The sequence below is a fragment of the Arvicanthis niloticus genome, chromosome 7 (assembly GCF_011762505.2).
Source record: "Arvicanthis niloticus isolate mArvNil1 chromosome 7, mArvNil1.pat.X, whole genome shotgun sequence".
Taxonomy (NCBI): domain Eukaryota; kingdom Metazoa; phylum Chordata; class Mammalia; order Rodentia; family Muridae; genus Arvicanthis; species Arvicanthis niloticus.
Window position 1 is genome coordinate 40,468,423 of NC_047664.1, and position 10,371 is coordinate 40,478,793.

Consider the following 10,371-nt stretch of genomic DNA (forward strand, 5'->3'; position numbering starts at 1 on the left):
CAGGCTTGATATCAAACAGACTTACAGAGGTGTATTCCCAGGGTCCCACAACTCAGGCCAGCTCTGATACCAGAGTCCTCGCTCCCTTACCCTGCACGTCCTAATTCTTTGTGTCTAGATGGAGACAGCAGGCCCTATTCCTGGGAACCCCAAGAATCAAGTCCTACCCTGGGAGGTGAGGGCTCCAGATCATTTCTGGCTCATGTTTTGAGCACCAAGCAAAAAAGCAGTGTCCCCATTTCCTCTTGCCTGCCCCTCTTCATATAAGTGCAGGTACTACTGAGATGCATTAGGCACTCACGTGACCAATGGCTAGTTTCTCCTCACCCTGCCCTACCTCTCCTTATTCACCTGCTCCAGGAAAGGAAGCTACATGGAGGACTCCCTGACAGAAGCCAGCCTTCTGGGGCAGGTGTTCCTTGCCTGTCACTCAGGCTGCTCAAGGTCCAGGCCAAAGGGGCCAGAGACTCATAATGAATGAAGCTATGGGCCCAGCTACTATTGTATTGTAGCAGGATGCATCTAAGACATGGGGTAGGGCCACCCCTAGGAGGCTAAGACACCATTACACCACAACAGGAACAGAGAAAGGTTCCTGGCCTGGCTCCCTCAGTAGACTGTAGGCTTTGAGCTGGTACTCAGCACTCTAGTTCTCCCCAAACATACTCTGAAACTCTGATTCCATCCCTCTAGATAGCATCCCCTGTGTAGCACACTCAAAAGCCTCCTTGGAGACAAGTGTGCCATTGGAGCATCTGCTCCAGGTGAGAGAGCCTATATCCTGCCCATCAAGATCCTGCCATGGCTTGAAGCCCCAAAGCTGTGATAGCCCACTGTACCCACTGATACCAGGATGCTATGACTGACTTGGACAGTGATGGAAGGCCTCAGAGGGAAGGCCAGGAGGACAACAGAGGTAGAACTTCCTAAAAGTAGAAGATCCTAGGCCAAGTTCTGGAGGGAAACCAGACAATGGATTGTGAAGAATCCAAGGGGATAGATGAACTTAGGGGAAAAAAAAAAAAAAAAAAAACCACTTAAGCCAGGCATGGTGGCTCATGCTTATTTTAATCCCAGCACTCATGGGGAAGAGGTGGATCTCTGTGAGTTCAAAACCAGCTTGGTCTTCAAAGTGAGTGCAGGACAGCCAGGGATGGTAACACTGAGAAATCCTGTCTCCAAAAACAAAAGAAAAAGAAAAACTACTTAGGCCCAGCTATATCCCAAAGGGCTGACTGAGTCTCTTGCAGTCACTCCCTAACATAGGCAGCTAGGCGAGGCCAAGCACCCTGCCCTGCAGTTAATCTGCAACAGACTATAAATGTTGAGCTCACGAGAGCAGAGGCCTCCAGCAGAGCCTCGAGATCATTCTAGAACATGAAGACAAGCATACTTTAAGGCTCAGAGAAGAAATGTATTTAGCTTTGATGACCACCCGGATCTGACATCTGCCATCATAACTGGGCATCAGAGAAATAGCCAAGGTAGGCATGGGCACCATCCACCACTACTTTACAGCAGGGGACCAGGTCTGGCCTGTGAGTATGGTCTGTTGACTGCTCTACTGGGACCTAGAGGCAGCGTCGGTTACATTGGCCTGAATACCAGTGGCTCACTCAAGAGAGGTCCCTCTGACAGACTGAGCGTGCAAAGGCTCGACATGGGACAAATACCAGCTAAGATATGAGATGGCTGCCAAAGAGATGCTGGGAGCAGCTGACTTAAGTAGGATACAGGAATACAAACCCTCTCTGTTCCACCTGGGGCAGGAGAAAGACAAGTAACACCACGACACACCAAGGAGAAAGACAGTAAACCATTTGTTCTCTCACGGGCAGTGGGCTCCAAATGAAGATGGCTGGATGACAGGCAGCACATGGCTTGTGAAGAGGGCAACCTTTAGCCCCTCACACAGAAAGAAAGGCTTCCAATGTATTTTCATTTCAAGGGGAATTCTTAGAGATCAGCCCTGCCTATACACAGGTATAGCTTTTGAGATACTGCCTAGCCTGACCCTCTCCATGCCAAGACTGCCTAGACCTGAAACCAATTTGTACCTCAGCAGAATATCCTACCTCTCAACAGAATGGCAGACTCTAACCACACCTTTAAGGCAAGCTCATCCCGGATCCCACTCTTTACCCTGAAGAATGGCTTGTGGGTCTTGAGCGTCCTGGCTGGGTGGCATCCTCTGCACACCTATGCATCTGTTCCTGTGTCTGCTTACACGTCACGAGCTGGGACAGCACAAACTTGGTGCTGATGAGCAGCTGCTGTGTGCACACATGGGTAGGTCCAGAACCCTGTCTGCCCAACAGGCACTGATCTGTTTGTTATTGTTGGCTCTGGCCACTAGAGCTATCCCAGGATTGCAGGAGCTGCTCTTTGCAAAACAAGCAGGGGGGGTGGGGGGGGGGGGAAGGATTGGGCTCTCAGGAGGTTGAAAGCTACTCAGGCCAGATGACAAACTGGCAGGCCACCCAGACTGAGGTTCATGGGAAGCAGTTCCCTTGCCTCTGCCAGACCAAAGACACCTGCTCCCAGGAAAGGACAGCCTCTGCCTGGTTAGTGATACTGCATCCAAAACCTGGGATAGTGATACTGGCCAATGAGGTCCCGCACTATCAGAAGAAGCATCACCCTCTAGCCTGGAACTTAGCGAGTCCACAATCACTTCTCTCCCTTGAATGAGCAGCAGTAGGCTAAGCCCCACGTGTGTGACAATGACTCCCTTCAACAGTGATCTCCATCTTGGGGCAAGGTGAGGGTCCCCACACCCCAAAAAAGGAGATAAGTACACAGGAAAGAAGATGGCTACAGAGCTCTTCTCACTGTGTCCAGGTTGCCGTGCCAGAGCTATGCCCCCAACCAGCCTAGCAGCACAAGAAAACTCCAGCAGCCCATCATTCCACAGTAAAGAGTAGAGGTCTCACAGGATAAGGTCACAGAGCTGGGAGGGACTGGGTCTTTAGACAGTGTGACCTGTAGTTCCTGAGTACATAGAGGCGTATGAGTAGAGAGTTCTAGACTGGCCAGGCAGTGATGGCACAGCCTTTAGTTCCAGAACTCGAGAGGCAGAGGCAGATCTCGAGTTCGAGGCCAGCCTGGTCTACAGAGCTGAGTTCCAGGATAGCCAGGATTACACAGAACAATTTTGACTTGAAAAACAAAAAACCAGCCAAACAACAAAAACAAAAAGTTCTAGATTGGGACCATGTGGGTGTTTCACGGCTGCTGCTTTCCCAGAAAACTTAGGAAAGTCTTGTCTCAGCTAGTAGATACAGTGCCAGGACAGACACCAGGTTCCAAGCCCCACAGACTCTCACTTCCTAGAGTCCCTGTGCACCTGAATCATGCTGCAGGCCTTGTTTGGAATTCCTGGCATTTCCTAAAGCCCAGTCATCCCTGGGATGATTTTGACTATGGCTTATGCAAACATTAACCAGTCCAAGCACACATATCCCATGTACCTCTGTGAGGAACAAAGTTGTATCAACTAAGACCTCTTCCTGGAAACTGCCCACCCCCCCCCCCCCAGGCCACATCACTGCTCTCTAAGGTGGGCATTTCTGCAGCTCTGTTAATGGCAGCCTCAGGCTTAATGGGAGTATGGATGCAAGAGCCATGATGCTCTGATTGCTATGGAGGACAGCCCAACTTACTCTCAGCCACTTCCCATCTCTCCACTCCTAGCCAAACCTCAAGTGCTGTGCACACCGTCAATGTACCTGCCAGACACACACCTCAAGCTGCCTTTGCTTTAGTCATGAGCCCAGTGGCAGCTGTGGATGCCAGAGGCCCCTGCCTGGTCTCTCCAGCCAAGCAAACTTCATGTACCCTGTCCTCCTTTGGCCCTGCTCTGCTGACAGCTACGTGGGAGGAAATTATTTAGCTGAAGCCTGGAGTTAGGCGTGGCTCCTCTGTTCTCTCCTGCCTCCTGTAGGGCATCATAATGGATTCTGGTGCTAGAGAGACAGAGACTGGGCAGCATCTGCCAACAGGTTTCCGCTGCATGTTCTGAACCGCAAACCCCAATGTGAGAGGCACACCTGCACCCTTCACAACCTAGGAGCCCAGCTGTGATGTTTCCCAGGTGATGTAATGGGGGAGTGGTTAGAGGGATGACTGCTTGATGCCAGGCCAAGTGTGTACTGTGGGGTCTCCTCTCATCTGCCACAGGGAGGGGCATTACCTCTGTAAAGCACTATTGGTACACAAAAGACAACCTGGTGACTGACACACACCCATCTCCCACTATTCACCCCACACACAGCTCTCCTCAGAGGTGACTGGGGAAGAACAGGTTCTGGGGTCAACAGCTCAGGTTAGTCCTCTGGGTAGCTACTTCCGACTCAGCTTCCAGGTCTGCCTGGATCAGCACCTCTAGGCATGAAGGAGGGGACCACAAAGAATACTAATATGACTACTGTCATGATATTTCAGCAGGGGCAAGAGTGGAGAAGATGGACCAGAGCTGAGCATTGGAGATGCGACTGAGCCACATAGCCTGGACCACCCAGCGGAGCTCACAGTCAAGTGGCAGTGATAACCATGGAAGACAGACAGACAGGATAGCTCCATCCCCAAGGCTGGGACAGGGCAGGTAGTAGGCCAGGGCATCAAGTGACTAAATCTTGGCTGTAGATGGGTGGGAAGTGGCCTGGAGGTGGGGTGCCAGACTGCTGTGGCTCATGAAATGTGCCTGAGTGCATTTTTCTGGAAGGATAGGAAATATACAGATAGGGATGGAATGGCTGGTGGTGCCAGGAGTCAGAGGGTACAATTGCTGGAGTGATCAATCAGCCATGAATATGTAGATAAATGGATAGGCAGCTAGCTGGATAAAAAGATATATAGATGAATGGATAAACGGAAGGATGGACGGACAGACAGACAGACAGACAGACAGACAAGTGAATGAATGATTGGTGATTCAACAGGTCCCCACTGTGATATGACTATGCAGAGAGGACACAGGCCCTAATTGAAAGAGGACCCAATGGATTTGGCTGGAGCAATTTGAGTAAGAAAATGAAGCAGCACTGGATGATAACCCAAGGTTAACATCTGTTCTTGGTTGTTAGAGAGACTACATCTGGAATTAACTAAAGCCCAAGTAGCTAGGTACACCCATGAGAGAGTCTTTCTTTTCTTTTTTTAAGGCTTATTTATTTATTTTATATACATGAGTGTTCTGTCTTCAGACACACCACAAGATCCCATTACAGATGGTTATGAGCTGTCATGTGGTTGCTGGGAATTGAACTCAGGATCTCTGGAAGAACAGTCAGTGCTCTTATCCACTGAGCCATCTCTCCAGCTCTAGGATTTTTTTCCTTAATTAAAAATCATTTGAAACGGAAAGATCTACATTTAATCCAGATCTTTTGAGGTGGGAAGACCCACCTTTAATCTTGACCACACCTTCTGCTGGCAGCCACATAGGAAGGAAGCTTGCTCTCTTTGCCTGCTTGCTCTAGCTCTCTCTGGCAAGCTCATTCCTTCAAGGGCACTGGAACCTACTTTTTAGGGACTCCAGCTTATACTGAAGACAAATTGAAACATCCAGCCAATGTGGACTGGAGCACAGATTGTACACCATTCTAATAAACTCCCCTTATATATGTATATTATATATTTAAAATTTATATTCATTTATCAGTTCTGTTCCTCTAGGGAACCCTGATCAATACACAAGGTGTGAGATAATGACCCTAAGTCCAACCTGGTATAAATAAGGCTGGCTAGCTAAGTGTGGTGCTTTGAATGAGAATGGTTTCTATAGGCTTATACATTTGATTTTTTTTGTTGTTGTTGATTTTGTTTTGTTTGTTTGTTTTGTTGCTGTTGTTGTTGTTTTGAGACAGGATTTCTTGGTGTAACCTCCATTGTCCATTGTCTTCTGAACTTACACTGTGGACCAGACTGGCCTGAACTCCACCTGCCTCTGCCTCCCAGTGCTGGGATTGAGGGCCTGCTCCACTACCACTTTGCCACAGGCTTATATATTCAAATATTTAGTTCCTAGCTGGTAGACTTTTAGGAAGGGTTAGGAGGTGTGGCCTTGAAGGATGTTGGGAGCCGACTTTAGTAGAAAGCGGCTAGATCAACTTTGCAGCCATCTGGAACCATATACCCTGATGAAAGACTTGGTTGGCAAAAGCCTATAACAGCTGAAGCACACGCTGATAAATATCTTGTTTATCCCACATAGCTTGTTTTGCTGTTTAGTGACCTCAGCTGTATGGTGCACGTGGTAAAATGTTTTCACCTGTGTTCTCCTGCTTGTGTATATAAATACCTCAGACTTCCCTTCAATAGGGGAGACTTGAGAAAATAGAAGAGAGACTGAATCACACCCTGTGTTGTCTCCATTCTTCGCGTCTCTTGCCCCAAGAGCCACACTCTCTCTTGACCAGAGCACTTAGCCCCAAAAGCGTTGAGGCAAAGCATTGAGGCCGAGTGTGGGCCTCAACAGAAGGAGGTGTGTCAAGTGGGGTGGGCTTTGAGGTTTCAAGAGCCCATACCAAGCCCAGTGTCAAGCAATCTCTGCCTCCTGCCTGTGGATCAGGATATGAGCTCTCAGCTACTGCTCCAATGCCCTGCCTGCCTGCCTGCCCTCACAGACTCACCCTCTGACGTGGTAAGCAAGCCCCCAATTAAATGCTTTTATCTGTTACTTGCCCTGGTCATGATATCTCTTCGTAGCAATAGAGGAGTAACTCCAACACTAAGTAAATGGGGAAAGGGGAGGGGCTACCACCTATGGAATTCCACGTTAGCATTGTTGCTCCCCTACCCCCGGACAGCAAGGGACCAGACAGTTACTCCCTAAGTGCAGCACTCATGACGAGCTCTCCAGGACAGAGTAGAGGGGATCAGAGCAACCTTACCTCACAGACCCTTGGCCAGCAAGGGGCCAAAAGCAGAGTCCTGGGAACCCACTGTCCAATCCTGCAAACCCAGACAAATCCTGTTGTACATGGTACACTCATTCTGCCTGACAGTCAGGGAAGGCTCTTAGGACTCCATTCAGAGCAGGGTCTTGGAGGGTACTGGGTGGGTGTCAGCGTGCTGGGCCATGTGAGCCTCACAGTGGACAAGTACTGAGTCGACCTGACAGAGGAGTGAGGTGGAGGTGAGCAGAAGCCATGGTAAGAAGCATCTACAATGGCATCTCCAGTCTTCTGGATCCTGTGGCCCAAGGTGGAGACAAGAAACTAAGTGTGTAACAGACTTCCCCAGATACCTCCATCAGAGCAACTGTAGTCAAACGGGGACTGGTGTCCCCATTCCTGTCTATTACCTTAAAACATGTTGACTGAGCCCAAGACTTCCCTTGTTCTCTCCGAGGTTAGATCAGCAACACTGACATCTGCCACCACATCCTTGGCAGGCAGCCAAGATCAGAGTGTCGCCAGGTCGCCAACACTTGCAATCACAATTGCATTCACCTTTGGCCAGCAGCCCCATTCCTGGGTACTCATTTTCAGATTGCTCTGGTGTGGGGACAGGTGCCAACCCAGCTGTTGACAACACCAACACCTTGAATACAGCCTGGGTGTCAGATAAGTCTCATTCCCTCCCACACCGCACAGCAAGTGCAGTGATAAAGAACCAGGGCTTTCTCAGTGTGCTCACAAGCTATGCTGTGGAGACACACCAGTCAGGAAGACAAGAACAGTCTCGTGCCACCTGGACACTCAAGCATACTCCTCCTCTGTATGGGAGGAAAGCAACCTGGGCTGCAGAGCATGGGGCCACTAGATCCTGAATGGATGACCCCTTGGGTTGGTCAATTTTTTTTTTTTTTTTTTTTTTTTTTTTTTGTCAGTTTAACAGAAGCTGGGAAGGACTCAATTGAGACAATGCCTGCAATTGAGATAATACCTTAATTGAGACATTGGCCTGCAGGCAACTCTGTGGGGCGCTGTTCTGATCAGTGACCGATGTGGGTGGTACCAGGTTTCTCCTGGGATATTTAAGAGAGCAAACTGACGAGTCAGAGTAGTGCACACCATCACTCAGGAGGTAGAGGCAGGCAGAACTCTGTGAGTTCAAAGCCAACCTGGTCTCTACATAGTGAGTTCTAGGACAGCCAGGGCCACATAGTGAGACCCTGAAAGAAAGAAAAGAAAAAGCAGCATTCCCCATGGCCTCTGCTTCAGCTGCTGCTTCCCTGAATGATGGAGGACTACAAGCTGTAAGATGAAGTAATGTCTTTCCTCCAGGAGTGGCTTTTGGTCCTGGGGTTTATCACAACAATAGAAATGCTGACATCCCTGCTCCACCCTGCATGACACCAGACACCATCAACAGGACACAGAGGGCTGCTCAGGGACTCCCTGTCCTGCCTTCATCTGACATCTTCCAAATACTGACGTCTATAAAAGTCCTCAGGATAAGGCTAGACGGATTTGGAGGGCAAATGCCTGAGGCCTGGGGATGGTCACATCGGAAGGGATCCTGCTGAAGGATGGACTCAGGGCCACACCTTATGCTGTTAACCACAGACGCTTAGGGCAGAGCCTAGGACTCTCTTACTGTCCTGAAACATCAGGGAAACTGAGGCAGGCTTTTGAAATCACACGTTGTTCCAAACGTGTGCAATTGTGAGCCTCCATTCTGCTGTGCTCCCGGAGGACGGAGACCCACCCTTCACTATGAACAAAGTTCTGTTGAGGTCAGGCTGCTACTACAAAATGCACACAGACCACACATGCCCCAGTCCTCCAGGTTGGGAAGAAAGGAGACATACCTGGACTTAGGACACTCACAGACAGATTCTCAGGAGGCCTACCCCCTTTCTCAAGGGCCTGAACTGGCCTCCTCAGCTTCTGTACAAAGTCCACACACTCACCAGCCCTAGCCAGCTTTAAATTCCAAGGGCTAACAGATTCACTCAGCAGGAGTACACTTGTGTCCTGGCTGTGTCCTGGGGGAGGTGGGATGGGGGAAGGGCATCAGACCCTTTCTGATCACTGCCCTACCGTCCCAGGAGCTGGCAGTTGGCAGGAACTTCAGCCCCTGGGGAGGAGGGGGCTGTGCTGGATTGAGATACAGGAGTTTGAGAGCAAAGCACAAGATCCCCTGTCTTTGGTCCAGCAGGTGGGGGAAAGTATAAAGGTGGTCAGCATCCCGATCCCATACCTCAGACCCCAGCCCAAGACTCCTGCTTCATCCACAGGGCGCTACTGTACTGTAGCAATTGTGGTCACTAACCACATGCAGACGCTGCTGGGTAGCCAGCAGTACATCCCAGCATACAGAGGGGGTAAATGAACTTCAGAGGAGTAGAACTGCCCAAAGACACTCATTCAGCAAGTGTGAGATTGAGGACATCAGCCTAGGACTGAGGTCAGAAGACATCAGCAGCTTCCTCTAGGACTCCACCACTCCACAAGGCACCGGACCCAGTCGGTTCTTAAGGTAGTGGGGAGACCACACCCTCTACTTCATACCTCCTGTCAGCCCTAGCAGGACCCGGTTCCACTCCCTTTTCAGACTGAGAGACACCAGGGCCCCATTCCTTAACCACAGCCACCTGAAACCTGTCCTCTGTGCTGCTCCAGATCAGACCAGTTCAAGTGCTCACCATCCCAAGCTCAGCTTCTCTAGTCCTCACCTGCCCTCACAGGTAAGCAGATTGTAGGTCTCTCCTGGAGCAAACCCAGCAGAGATGTTCAGGACTTACCTTGCCAGTAGAGCAGCCGCTGCCAAGGGGGAAAGGAGGTAGGGGCCCTCTGGGCCTCCTTTACCTGCACTGGATAAATGTCTCAGGCCCCAGGAGGCAGCAGAACAGGCCCTGCCCAGGCCACTGGGCTCCAATCAGACAACCTGAGTCATCGGCAGGCTGGGCCCGCCCTGCTAGGAAGGGACCAGCCTCCTTCTGACCTTCCTCCTCCTTATCAGCCATCGGAAGAATGTCAACTCCTGGTCAGCATTCCCCTGGTGGGTGCGGAGAAACAGTTTAAGAACGCTTCCCAAGATTTTGGGATATGAGAGGGGCTCACACATCAGAGAGTAGACAGGCAGGCAGTTGGGACAGCCACCAGAGGAATGGCTGTGCTAGGCTGCAGACAGCTCAGCCACTCTCATGCCTAGTGATTAGAGCTGGAGCTGAGCCCTGATTGAGCACTGACGGAATGGCTCCAGGCCCCATGGAGCGCCAGCAAAGCAACAGCAAAGGAGGGCAGATCTCCCAAGTGGTGTCCAGAGAAACTATTCCCAAACATGGAAGTCCCTAAGGTTAGATCCTGGACTCTCCACTTGCTTGGTAAAAGTAACAAATTAAGTTTCTTTTTAAGAGTTGCTAAATGATTCTCATTGTCAGGTTGAGTCTTTGAATCACTGCTCTACACTCCTGCCATC

General features: G+C 50.2%; 1 protein-coding gene across 1 annotated transcript in view; it reads right to left on the reverse strand.

Moving 5' to 3' along the window:
• Positions 1-9,824, reverse strand: part of Sh3tc1 (SH3 domain and tetratricopeptide repeats 1) — a 43,733-nt gene extending 33,909 nt beyond the window's left edge. Inside the window, exon 1 of the mRNA XM_034508872.2 lies at positions 9,695-9,824. The gene's annotated coding sequence lies outside the window, so the exon portion shown is untranslated. The remainder of the gene's footprint in view (positions 1-9,694) is intronic.
• Positions 9,825-10,371: the final 547 nt, after the last annotated feature.